General features: G+C 26.9%; 1 protein-coding gene across 1 annotated transcript in view; it reads left to right on the top strand.

Moving 5' to 3' along the window:
- The first annotated feature begins 11,601 nt into the window (after nucleotides 1-11,601).
- Nucleotides 11,602-12,270, top strand: part of LOC107438559 (excitatory amino acid transporter) — a 45,508-nt gene continuing 44,839 nt past the window's right edge. The window contains exon 1 of the mRNA XM_043044664.2: nucleotides 11,602-11,761. The gene's annotated coding sequence lies outside the window, so the exon portion shown is untranslated. The remainder of the gene's footprint in view (nucleotides 11,762-12,270) is intronic.

Genomic DNA, 12,270 nt, shown 5'->3' with positions numbered 1-12,270 from the left:
TAATTATATATATATATATATATATATATATATATATATATGCGTGTGTGTGTAATGCTTTTGTTCCGAGTCTTGTTTTTTATCGGAAATAGTTCAATTTTAATTTTAATCCATCAGATTTTTATTTGCAGCCGATTTTAATAGTCTTTTTGTATAATGATGATACCTCTCTAATTTTTATTAAGTATTTATTAAGAAAAATGAGTAAAGAAATTAAACTACTATTTACGAAATGTACATGGAGCAGAAGCTCCTGGAGACAAGTTTACAACTTCATTTTCAAAAAGACAAGTGAGCACTTTTCCATACACAGCATATAGTTATTATTTCACATCATATGATCCATAATATCCAGACTCCTTTGTTAGGATTGACGCCACAAGAAGTAATCATAAGATCGAATGACGATATATTAAAATCTCAAAATTTTTATTAAATTGAATGGGATTTCGGCTTCATAAAGACATTTTACTGCGCTGCATGATTGCATTTCTAACTAATTAACGATAATTACGCGAAGGGCTTCGTTTATTATGTGAAAGATTCTAATTAAAGTTCTCATCTGTTAGAAGAGCTAGTCTACAATTAAAAAATATAATTCATTTTAGGTTTAGTTTCTACTTAGTTATTATTTAGATGTTACAATATCCCCCTCTCAAAGGTGTCGACCTGGAGGTGATATTTCTTGATTGATTGATCTGAATTTTTTTTTTTTAAAAATAGATTATATAAAAACTTTTAAAATACACTCAATATTCTACTTCTTAGGATACTGAAATAACATCCAGTATGAAATAAAAATATAGTTGCAACTAAACAATAGGCCTTGAAAATTTGCTACGTATGTAAGTCTTTGAGAGAGCTATTAGTCATTTAATTTTGGATATCCTTCAGCACACTTTTAAAAACTTCATGACAAAATCTCTTACAAAACTCTCATAAATCTTCATCCTACAAAACTTTAAAATACTCATATATTTTCTCTCTCTTCTGTTATTCTTCAAAATAGTAATCTAAAATATTTCCTTTTACTTACTCTTTAAAAATACTTCACGTAAGAAAGAAAATAAATCTCCACTTAATTTTCATAAATCTCAAATATACTTCTTAATCTCAGTACCTAATTGCTGTTCTTTCTAGTACATATATCACATATTACTTTTCTTATTTTCTCAAATAATAAAGAAATTTTAGGCCTAAAAAATTAAAAATTCACTTTCTTAAAAATTTTTGACATCATCACCACTTGTCATCCTTTGTGACCACATGTCACTATAACCTTAATAAAACATAGACACCTTTATAAAATGCAAACATCAAAATATGCAGTTAAAAAAAATACAATTAAAAAAATATAAATTCCATTTCACTTCATACTGGACACATTTGTGTCTTTAATTTGGAATTTAGGATTCCAACATGTTTAAAGAGAATTTTCTCTTAAGGGAATCAATACCTCAACAGAAGGAAAACAGCCCGAATCTCAGAAATCAGTGTTATGAAAAATCATGACAACCTTAAGTGTGTCATCATTATTTTTATGCATTTGTAGTTTAAATTTCCACAAAAACAAAAGAAAAAAATGAAAACTAAGCCCACATCACCTGTCATCTCAGGTATGGTGTGAGTTAACACTAAGCTGTTTTTCACAAATTAAGGATCGGATCTTCCAGAAAAAAAGGGTAATAGTATTTCTTCTTATCAATATCAATATTTATGTTTACTTTCTGGTCTTAAACGAAATTCTTCAGCTGGATAAAATGTCTTAATTTGGAAGAGAGTTATTTATCTATTTCAAAGTTTACATTAGAAAGTTTCTTTAATATTGAGTAAGGGCCTGAATAAGGGGAAGTTAATTTTCTAGTGTTAGGATATTTACATTCTTCCATTATTACCAAATCTCCTTCGCTAAAATTAGCATTTTTAAATTTCAAATCATATCTAAGTTTACTTTTCAAATTATGTTCGTCATTTCTTTCGAAAGCTATTTCTCCATCCTTTTCTACTGGGGGGTATAAAGGTTGATGAATAGAAGAATCAAAAGGCAAGGAGCTAAATATTAAATAAGCAGGTGAAAAAAGTTGTAACAGCAAATGGAGTATTATTATATTCTGACACAATATGTTCAAGAATTTTAATTCCAGGAAATTTTTCAGAAAAGCTATTTACTTTACACTTTAACCTAGTAACTATAGATTGTCCCGCCCTTTCTTATTTTCCATTGCATTGTGGATGGTGACTAATTGTCAACAACTGCTTAACATTATGGTTTCTCAAAAATTTCTTAAATCGACTTGAAGTAAAGGCAGTTAATAAAACTTTTGAGGCATAGGATATAAATAAAAGCTTCAACAAATTTCAGTACATTTCTGAAGTAATATTTTTATTACAAAAAGCCCCGATATATCTTATACAATCGTGAATTCCAATGTTTAAATATTTTTTACGAATTGTAGAATAATAAGAGAAGATTGTAGAATAATAAGAGAAGATTGTAGAATAATAAGAGAACATTTTAAGAATTGTAGTAGTTAAAACCACTTACAGAATCCAGTGATATTAATTCTAAAGGTTCTTTGCAAGAAGGCATTGAGTGTAACAAACCATATTTTTTCAAGTGCGAGATCTTAATCAACTGACAGGTTTCTCAGTGTTTAACATAATTACTAATGTCCTTAATAATATCTGACTAATAATTGCACGGTGCAATAATGCTTAACATTTTCTTTACTCCAGGATGACCAAATTTTTCATGAAATTTTGAAATTCATTCTTCTCGATATATAGCAACCGTCCCCCAGAACGGCAACGGATGCAATCACTTTTAACTCCTAAACTTATACAATTACTACTTGTTTAAGTTAACATAATTTTTTTGTCAGTCAGCAAGTATATTTTCCCTTCAGATTCGCAGATTCTTTCTGCAGATAATCTGCAAATTTAGAAAATAAAAGTTATGATTTTCAAAAATTTCAAATAATGTTCTTCAGTTAAAGAAACTATTATTAGCATGTTAAATAAAGGCCATTTTTTAAATTTCAATTATTTCACTAATTGAAAAGAGTATAAATATCTATACACAAATCTGCATACAAAATAACAAATGTTTAACAATATGTTATATGTATAATTTTTAACTTCATTATATGTGGTAGTTTTGCTGTAACACATGTTACATCAAGTCTAATTTTTAGAATAATAGTCTCTGTCTGAGCGTGTTAGGCTTGCAGACAAATTTGAATATATATATATATATACACTATATATGCATTGTTTATATATTGTATATATTTTGCGGACATTTTTTTTTTTTGGTCAACTCGCAAAATTTGCCTATAAAAATACATTTTTAAACTTCTCGATATATAGTGTAATACACTAAAAGTGAAATGAAATTAATATTAAAAAGCCCAAATTTTTGATCTCACTTCACCATATGTTCCAGATTGCAGTTACCCCTATACTTTAATGAGCAAAATTTAAAATCCGTCGAAAATAGATGAACGTTTTTACAGAGGAAATGTGTTTTTGCGTCTGTTTCCGCAGCTTAATTAATTGTTAGCGCTAATTAATTAGCATATTTTAGCTCACTTTTTCGAACTGTTAACATTGGCCTTTAGTTTGTGAAAACCTGATCATTAGAATAGAAGTTATTGAGGTTGAAAATTTTAATTTTACTTTGAGTATTATTCACCGATCAAGAAAAAAAATTTTGATAACCTAATTTATACTCAATTACTCCCGATAAGCTTTTACGATGAATTTATTACTGATATTTATAATTTATTTAAATTTAAAAATTGGAAGAAAAGTACAAAATTCGCACTTTCCAGTACAAAAAAAATGGTTTAAATATGAATTAATTCATGATAAAGATTAAAATCTTCAAATTTCATAAAGCATACTGATTAAGTAACCGGGTGCGTCTGCTGCCTGTAACTACAAATTAATGGTGGAGTCTCAATAAACATTTCCCTATGCAATAATATCTTTAGTCACAAAATACATTCTACCATAGCCTCCTCCCACTAAGATAATTAATATAACTACATTCAAGATCTTTAAAATACAATAAGGACTTAATCGATTTGAAAATAATATTATATTAATCTAATTAAATTGTTTGTAACTGAAAACTGAGTTCGTAAGATTCGTTTTTCGGATTCTTTTTTGTGTGTCGAATCTTTCCTATACAACACTAGTTTCCAGATTATTTACAACGAAGTGAATAAAATTTCCAATCGTTAAATTAACGAGATCTTTATCTTTATCGCAGAAATATACATTCTCAAGTAGAACTTTGATATACTTATCAAATTGAAAAACAAGAATGTTAAAAATGCAAGTTTATCATTAATTTCAGCTTCATCTGAAATAAATTTTAGTACACGTTGAAAATCTTGATAACCAATCTAAGAGCTCTTTATATATCGATAACATAGAACTTAGTGAATCAGTTTCCAGAAATTTATCGTCTAAAAATATTATTTCAACAACCGTTAGTTACGGCTATTACGCAACAATTCGAGAGCTGTTAATTCATTAATATTTTCAAGTTACTTTTTTTATCAGATAATTTCATTGATTTAGAGTCTTCAGAATAGGACTGAACTCATTGTGACAACTAGTCTTACATCATTATTATAATGAATTAACAAATATTAAAAAAAGATAACTTTATACTTCTATTGTTTTTATATCATCTCATTGATAAAAAACAATAATAATAATAAAAAAATTTGATTGATAATGTTTTTTCTATATCAGTTAATTCAAATTTTTTTGCCTCAACAGCATTTTAAGTCACATTTATCAATGTATATCGGTAAATTAATATTATAAATTAAATTATATATAATACTTATTATATATAATAAAATAATAGTAATATATATAATAGTTAATAAAATAAATATTACATATCAATAAGTTATTCATAAATAACTCTAATATATTGCGAATTTGTTGAAACCATAATAAAAAAGCGTTCCGTTTAAATTGACCCATAATACTGTATAATTAAGTTTAAGACGGATTAATTTGCATGCACAATTATATTTTTTAATTAGGGTTCGTATTAAGATTGCAGCAAATTTTCACGATAGTATGGTTCAACGCACATCAAAATTCTAGCTAGTTAAAATTTAAAAATGATTTGAAGCTGTCTTACCTTTAACAATGAATCTGAAATTTAAATACAATTCTTACAACGGTTTTGCTGATAAAGAAATAACTTAAATATAGTTAGATAACACGTATATTTTTTAAGGTGCCGCATAATGTAAAACCAAAATATCCAAAGTTTAAAAAAAAAAACGATGTTATAAATTAAGTTTAATTTAAAACAAATTTTCATGAATTAGACTGACTGATTCCTAAATAAGTGTATTTAAAATCAAGTATAACCTAATAAATTACAATAACAAGAGGACAGCAAACTAGCTTCCGTACTATTTGAAAGTTTTACTTTTATAAATATTAAGCTCATCAAAACTTACATAAATGTTATATTTCTGTTAGAATTGTAGTTTATTAAATGAAATTAATCTTAATGAGGATCTTTAATTTTATACAAAAAAATAATTAATAAAAAATAATTTTTTTAAAAATGTTTATTAGCAGCCTATTTTCTGTTAGCGGGGGAGAAATAAAATCCAGTGATGCAAATTATCTCTTGTTTATAGCCAATTTCGCACTAATACATATTATGAAACGTATTAAGATAAAAAAAAAAGTGCTTACTATCTGAAAGGTTATGTAAATTTCATACTCGATACTGGATAGACGATACGTTGTCCCGTGCACGTAACATAGATGCATTTTAAAATGCACTACTTTTGAAATTTTTAAACAAAATGCTGGTTTCATTAAAAAAAGTTAGTTATATTTAAAAAAAAAAAATTTAGTTTTGATTAGAGTTATATTACATATTTTATAGTTTTGTGGAAATAAAACAATATCTAATTAATCTATAATATCTCAATTAATCTACGTGTTATCTCACCAAATATTGCTTCTGATGTTGAATTATTTCTTTTTGCTGCTGTTTCAATTTCACGTATTTTAACCAGCGTTTCCCATTTCTTTTAAACTTAGGAACACTAAATGATTAAGTTTCATTTGCTACGACCCCGACTTAATAAATTAAGTTCATTAACAGATGTGAATATATTAACCAATGAAAGACCACCGATCATTAGAAAATATTTAATGCTAAGTAGGAAATATTTGCATTGCTCTATCAATAATAGTCATAAAATTAGATTTCATGCCAGACAGTTAAGTTCACAGGTTTTGAACGGCATTTGAATTTGTTCTTGGTGTATGTATAAGCTGAAAATGAATTAAATAAGTTGAATTATGGTTTTCGAAGAAGAACTGCTATAAACGTTGAGAATGATTATTAGAGAAACATTATTCTGTGTTCTTGAATTTGATTAGTTTATTTTGAACTGAAATTTTCGGTGAGAAATAGAGGTGGAATTTTTTATAAATATATATCTTTTTCATAATTTATTCAGTATATTATTAAAAAAAAAATTTTCTCCAACTTTTTGTTATTCTTTATTGGATTTTACTAAAATGATTTCATAGATATAACCGAAATATTGATAAAAGTATGGATTATTGATTGGATATAAATATAATTACAGTTTTTAAAAATAAATACTGGTTAAAAAAAATAAAACAAGTAAAACAACCTAAATCTCCACACTTCCGTAAGCATTCCACGGGACATTTTTTGGAAATCGCTGGTTTAAGCAGTTTTGCACAGTATGATCAAAAATTTAATAATTACGTTGATTGTTTTTATTAAAAATTTCGTAAACTCGAAGCAGGCAAAATTTTTAAGATATCTGCTATTACCAGAAATAGAGACACGACGTTGACACGAGTATCTGACGAGCCAATTTTCCAATTTATTTCTTACGAAAAGTTGTTGAGCGTTTTGAAGAATTTTAAAATGTACAAAAACCTCTTTCGTGAATGAAAGTACATTCTATTCAATTCTAAAAGCACAATTAGATTTTGGAGAATACATTCAAGATAGTTTAGGATGAGTGAGGACAATTGACTAGCCATTGTCTCAAGGGACATTCTGTGCCGTGTGCCGGAAGCACGTGACAGAATTAAGCGTTCTTAAACGCTTCCATCAGATGCCGATATCGATCACCACCCACAACAGTTAAATCAAAGCTTGGGTGCAATTTTCAGTTCTGGTTATTTTGAATAGAACTAAAGCGTTTTGCTTTGTTCTGCTTTCCTTGAGGGGGCGGATTTTCTTTTATTTAGCCTGGGTCCAAAGATCTATCCGGTAATCAGTGACGCTTCGCTAGCTACTGTGATGGAAACAACTATCCTCTTCCTTTTCCACTGAATGATAATGAAGAAATTGTTGTGGGTTTTCTCTTCTTTTAAGAATTAAAGTTAATGGATACTAAACGAAAAAGTCGACCCGAGTAAAACCTATGACATACATGTCACATAGGTTGACACGAGAAAGATTTTTGTAAGGGTTCCCCTACCATTTGTTACTCTGGCAGATAAAGTCTTTTACTCTTTAAGTTTACAGATAAAGAATTTAAACTTAAGAAGATTACCCTATTCTTTTGTTTAAATATCAAATAGTAATTCTGATTAGTACTTTAACCTTTAACTGCTTTTGCGAGTTCTTAGACATTATGAGTACGACTTTCATCTATAATCATTTCTCTGACTTGAAATTATGAGTAAATCACTCTTTTAACCGTAATGTGAAGGAGTCATTAAGTCAATATTTACTTCCTTATTTCTTACGGTCAATAAATTTAATAAAGCAAGTATTCCAAGCAAAATAATGTTACAATATATGAGGGCGGTCGACCATTTTGACACTTTTATTTTAATTTCTCTCTTTATACGCATTTCTACATATCTCGGAACATTTTTTGTGAATCCAAAAACTTTTTAGACACAAATAAAATAAGATGTTTATTTGAAAGATGGTTCTATCCTAAAAAGAATTTTTAATGATTATTTTTTATTTTTTAATATTTTATTTAATAACTGTCAAAAATATTTCGAATTGTAAACTATATAAATATTTTACATAAATTTAAACCCTGTAATTTTAAGTAGAGAAGGAAGTCGATTACAGTAATCGATTAAAGCTGTAATTGATTACAGATAAGTACTAGAAGGAAATTAATTACTTGTAATCGTGATTGCAGGTAATTACGATAACAAGTAATCATAGTCTCTGTTTACATATGGTCAGGATTAACCACTACAAGAAATGATAACAGGTTATCATAATTACAAATAATCAAAATATAAAATTTCATGTAATCACGATTACAAGTAAACAAAATAAATGATTACAGATAATCGCAATTACATGTAATCGTAATTACGTGTAATCAAATTATATGATTGCAGTATGAATTCTAATAGTCAGATGTATGTATGATAGGACATACAATAAAATTATGTACATAAAGTAAATGCATATACAATGTGCAAATGCACATACAGTACATGAATGTACGAAAGCATGTGGGTACATACAACATATAAATATGTATATAAAATTTAAAAATGTATGTAAAATATTAAAATGCATATAAAATATAAATAGGAACATGTAATGTATAAATGTACTAAATTGATACATTCTATGATATCCATACATATATTATGTGTTGCACATGCATCTTTACATATGTATATGAAATGTATATCCACTGTACATATGTACAATATGTATGTGTACATATGTACAATATATGTGTATCTAATGTAACTATATACATTATATGTATGTCCAATACATGTATGTACAGTACGCAAAATAAGAAACGGATCACCTTGAATAACTTTTGATGCAATGATCGGATTTTCACGTTATAAGACTCAATATTAATGGTTTGAGGTTTGACCTCAAATATGCTAATTAATTAGCACATGCGATATTATAAGTTAGGGAATTAGACACGAAAACGCACTTTCTCTGAATAAACATACCTTTTCTTTTGGCGAATTTTAATTTCTCACATCCAAAATATAGGGAGCAGCCGTAATCTGGGAAATATGGTTTCCATTGTTTGGTCAGGCGAGCGGTCCAAAGTTTGAACGCCTTAAAGTTAATTTTATTTTTTGCTTATTTTGCCATATCTCGAGAACTTTTTAAGAGTCGAAAACTTTTTGCTCACAACCATAAAATTTATTTATCCAAAGATGATTCCATGAAAAATATAACTTTTAGTAAATATTTATTATTTTTTATAATTTTACTTAGTAATAGTCGAAAAAATTTTGAATAGTATGGCATACTATTTTTTCCATCAATTTAAAGGATGTAATTCTACATAGCAAAATCAAAATTTGGATGAAATCAGTCGAATAGTTCCTAAAAAATAGAATTTCAAAAATACGGTTTCTTTAAAATTTGATATCTATAACCTTCGAAAATGAACATCAAATGTTGATGACCTATCTGTCGGTATTGTTCAAACATTCAAAAAGATAAACCTGAAAAGTGAGAAAAACAACAGCTTGCATTAACTAAATCTATATTACTTTCATAGAAGAAATCGAACTCAATCTCAATAACTATAAAAAAATTTGTTATTATTATCGTTTCTCAGTACAGTAAGCCCGCTCGAATTCATGGTAATAATGTGCCTTCTCCTATGATTGTTATTTACTGGAGAAAAGACCGACAAAGGTGCTTTAAAGCTTTTAAGCGCCAAGGACAGAGCTACCCTTTAATTTAGAATTTATGCCGCTTTTCAATCAAGTTTTTTAATCCAATATTCCCGAATTATTGTTTTCGTCAAGAAAATTATAAGTTTTAGAAGAGCAAATGCATGCCTACGAAGTTAAATCCGAGAAATGCGAATGGTTCCAGTGTCTTATGATAACCTCTAATTTTTTACATTCTAAATTAAAAATATTTTATTTTATAATGAGTTTTACTTACAGCTAGAATTAATTTTTTAATTTCCTTTTAAACGAAAATTGAGAAACAGGGTTTATTATAGAATTTCATCTTGGTTAAAAGCTTTAACTGCCTTGTCTGTAGTTTTTTGTTGTATGAATTACCACGCAATACTCACGTCTCTTAAAAAGAAAAAAAAAAAGGTCAGTTCACGATATCGTGAAATAAGAAATGAAAACCACTAATTTCATTACCTTAAGCTTTATAATAAATTTATTTCATTACTATTGAATATTTTAATCTCTAATTGTTTAGAAGATATGAAATTCATTTGTCTATTTTTTTTAAATGGTAAATTTTGTCTTTTACGTTATTCCGAAGTTGCAAATATTTGTATTAATTTAATTTAGTTTTTTTTATTTGTTGATATCATTAATAACCATACAAAATTTAAGCATCTTTGTAATTAGTGCTCTGTTATTTTTGAGCTAGTAAATAGTTTATTTTAAAAAAGTAATAAATAATAAAAAATAAATAAATAAATTGAGGACATTTCATTTAAGAATCATTATCTAAATAATGTCAATACTGGTACAAAATATTTTTATTTTCAACGAAAGTAGTCATATGAAATTTCTCAATTATTTAAAAGTGAAGCCTAACATAATAATTTAAACAAAATTTATCAAAAATTTATTTAATAACAGAAAAATACGATAAAATTCGTTAAAATGGCTTTGCAAAAACTTTTCCCTGTCGAAAAATTAAGAAAAAAAATTATTGAACCAATTTGTTTCTAAAATTTTTAGCATTTGAGCAATTAAACTTTTCTTTAATTTCTTACATAGATTTTTTTTTCATCTTGTTACTTTCGTTCAGTTTCTTTATGTTTTCTAATAAAAGTAGATTTAAAAACGAAACAGATTTATAAGTTTTCGGAAGAAATTCAAACTTTATAATCTGCAAAATAAATATATTTATTAATTAAATTTATTCATTAAATTTAAAAACTTCCTTGTAAGAAACTGAAAATACCATTGATTCAAAAATACATATTTTATCTTTTATTTTTCAAAACACATTTCTGAACTTTTTGACTGTCATAACGAAGTTCAACTAAATTTGTGCTTTTTTCTTTTGATCCAATAAAAAATATAAGCAAAATGACGTTATACTAACTCCACAANTATATATATATATTTTCCAGATTTGGAGCTGCAATAAACAATGACTAAAATTTATTCTGTTTTGAACACTGATGAACGTTATTTAACAGAGAAAAAATTGAATTGATTTTGAACACGCTTTGTTAGATTAGCTCTTATTAAATGATAGCTATATAGGCAAAAAGCAACGTAAAATAAGGTTTTGTTCGAGAATTTTGAATATTTAAAAAAAAAAAAGAAGAAAGAAAGAGGGAGAGATTTTGAGCTTGTTTTGCTGTCAAAATCTTTCATTCAGTTTTTTCATTTTAAATTATTTTTAAACATATATTTACCCACATTTCAGCGAAATTGTTTGAAAAGTTAGCGCTGGACTTTTCCTCAAGCAGCAAGCAGCCGAAGTTTGATCCACAACAATTTCTTAAGCAGGTGAATTTCGCACGCCGCCGCGATTCCGTGCTGATCTTTACTATGACCTAAAAATTGGTGGCGCATTCTTGTTGAATAGGAATTTTAACATTTAGTTACTCTCCCTTTCTAACAAAAACTTGGTTCTTTAAAAGAATAGTGTTTGATAAAGATTAGTGCCCACATAACGCCGAAAATAAATGTAAAATTATTCCTTTGTGTTTACACAAAAATTTCAGTCCAATTTTGGGATACCTCCATCTATTTTGCTGTAAGTTTTTATTTTTATTTTTATTTCGTAATCTATTGTTTTGATTAAATATTTGACAACAATTTTTAATCAAAACTATAGTATTATATTGGCTATTAACCTTGGTTATTTTACAACAATAACTAAAGTACACATTTTTCTTGGTGTTCAATTTCGAAATGCGTTTTAACAGCATAAATTGCACATTTTTGAAAAATTTAGAAAGTATTTTTTTTCTTTTCCTTTAAAAAAAAACTCCTTTTAGCTTTTTTTTTTGTTAATCACAATCCTCAAAATTCAAATATTCTTAGATATTGGGTTCTAATAAAGGAATAATTTCTATTGCTCAATAAGTTTTTTTAGTTTTTCTTGCTTTAAGCACCATTATATACTTAAACTTGGTAATTTTGGCCATTTGAATTTATTTCCAGAAATGCTTGTTAAGTATAAGATAGCAAATGAGAACATATTCAATTCCATTTTATCAAAAAAAAAAAAAAAANAAAAAAAAAAAAAAAAAAAAAAAAAAA

The sequence above is a fragment of the Parasteatoda tepidariorum genome, chromosome X1 (assembly GCF_043381705.1).
Source record: "Parasteatoda tepidariorum isolate YZ-2023 chromosome X1, CAS_Ptep_4.0, whole genome shotgun sequence".
NCBI classification, from domain to species: Eukaryota; Metazoa; Arthropoda; class Arachnida; order Araneae; family Theridiidae; genus Parasteatoda; species Parasteatoda tepidariorum.
This window is presented reverse-complemented; position numbering and strand designations above follow the sequence as displayed.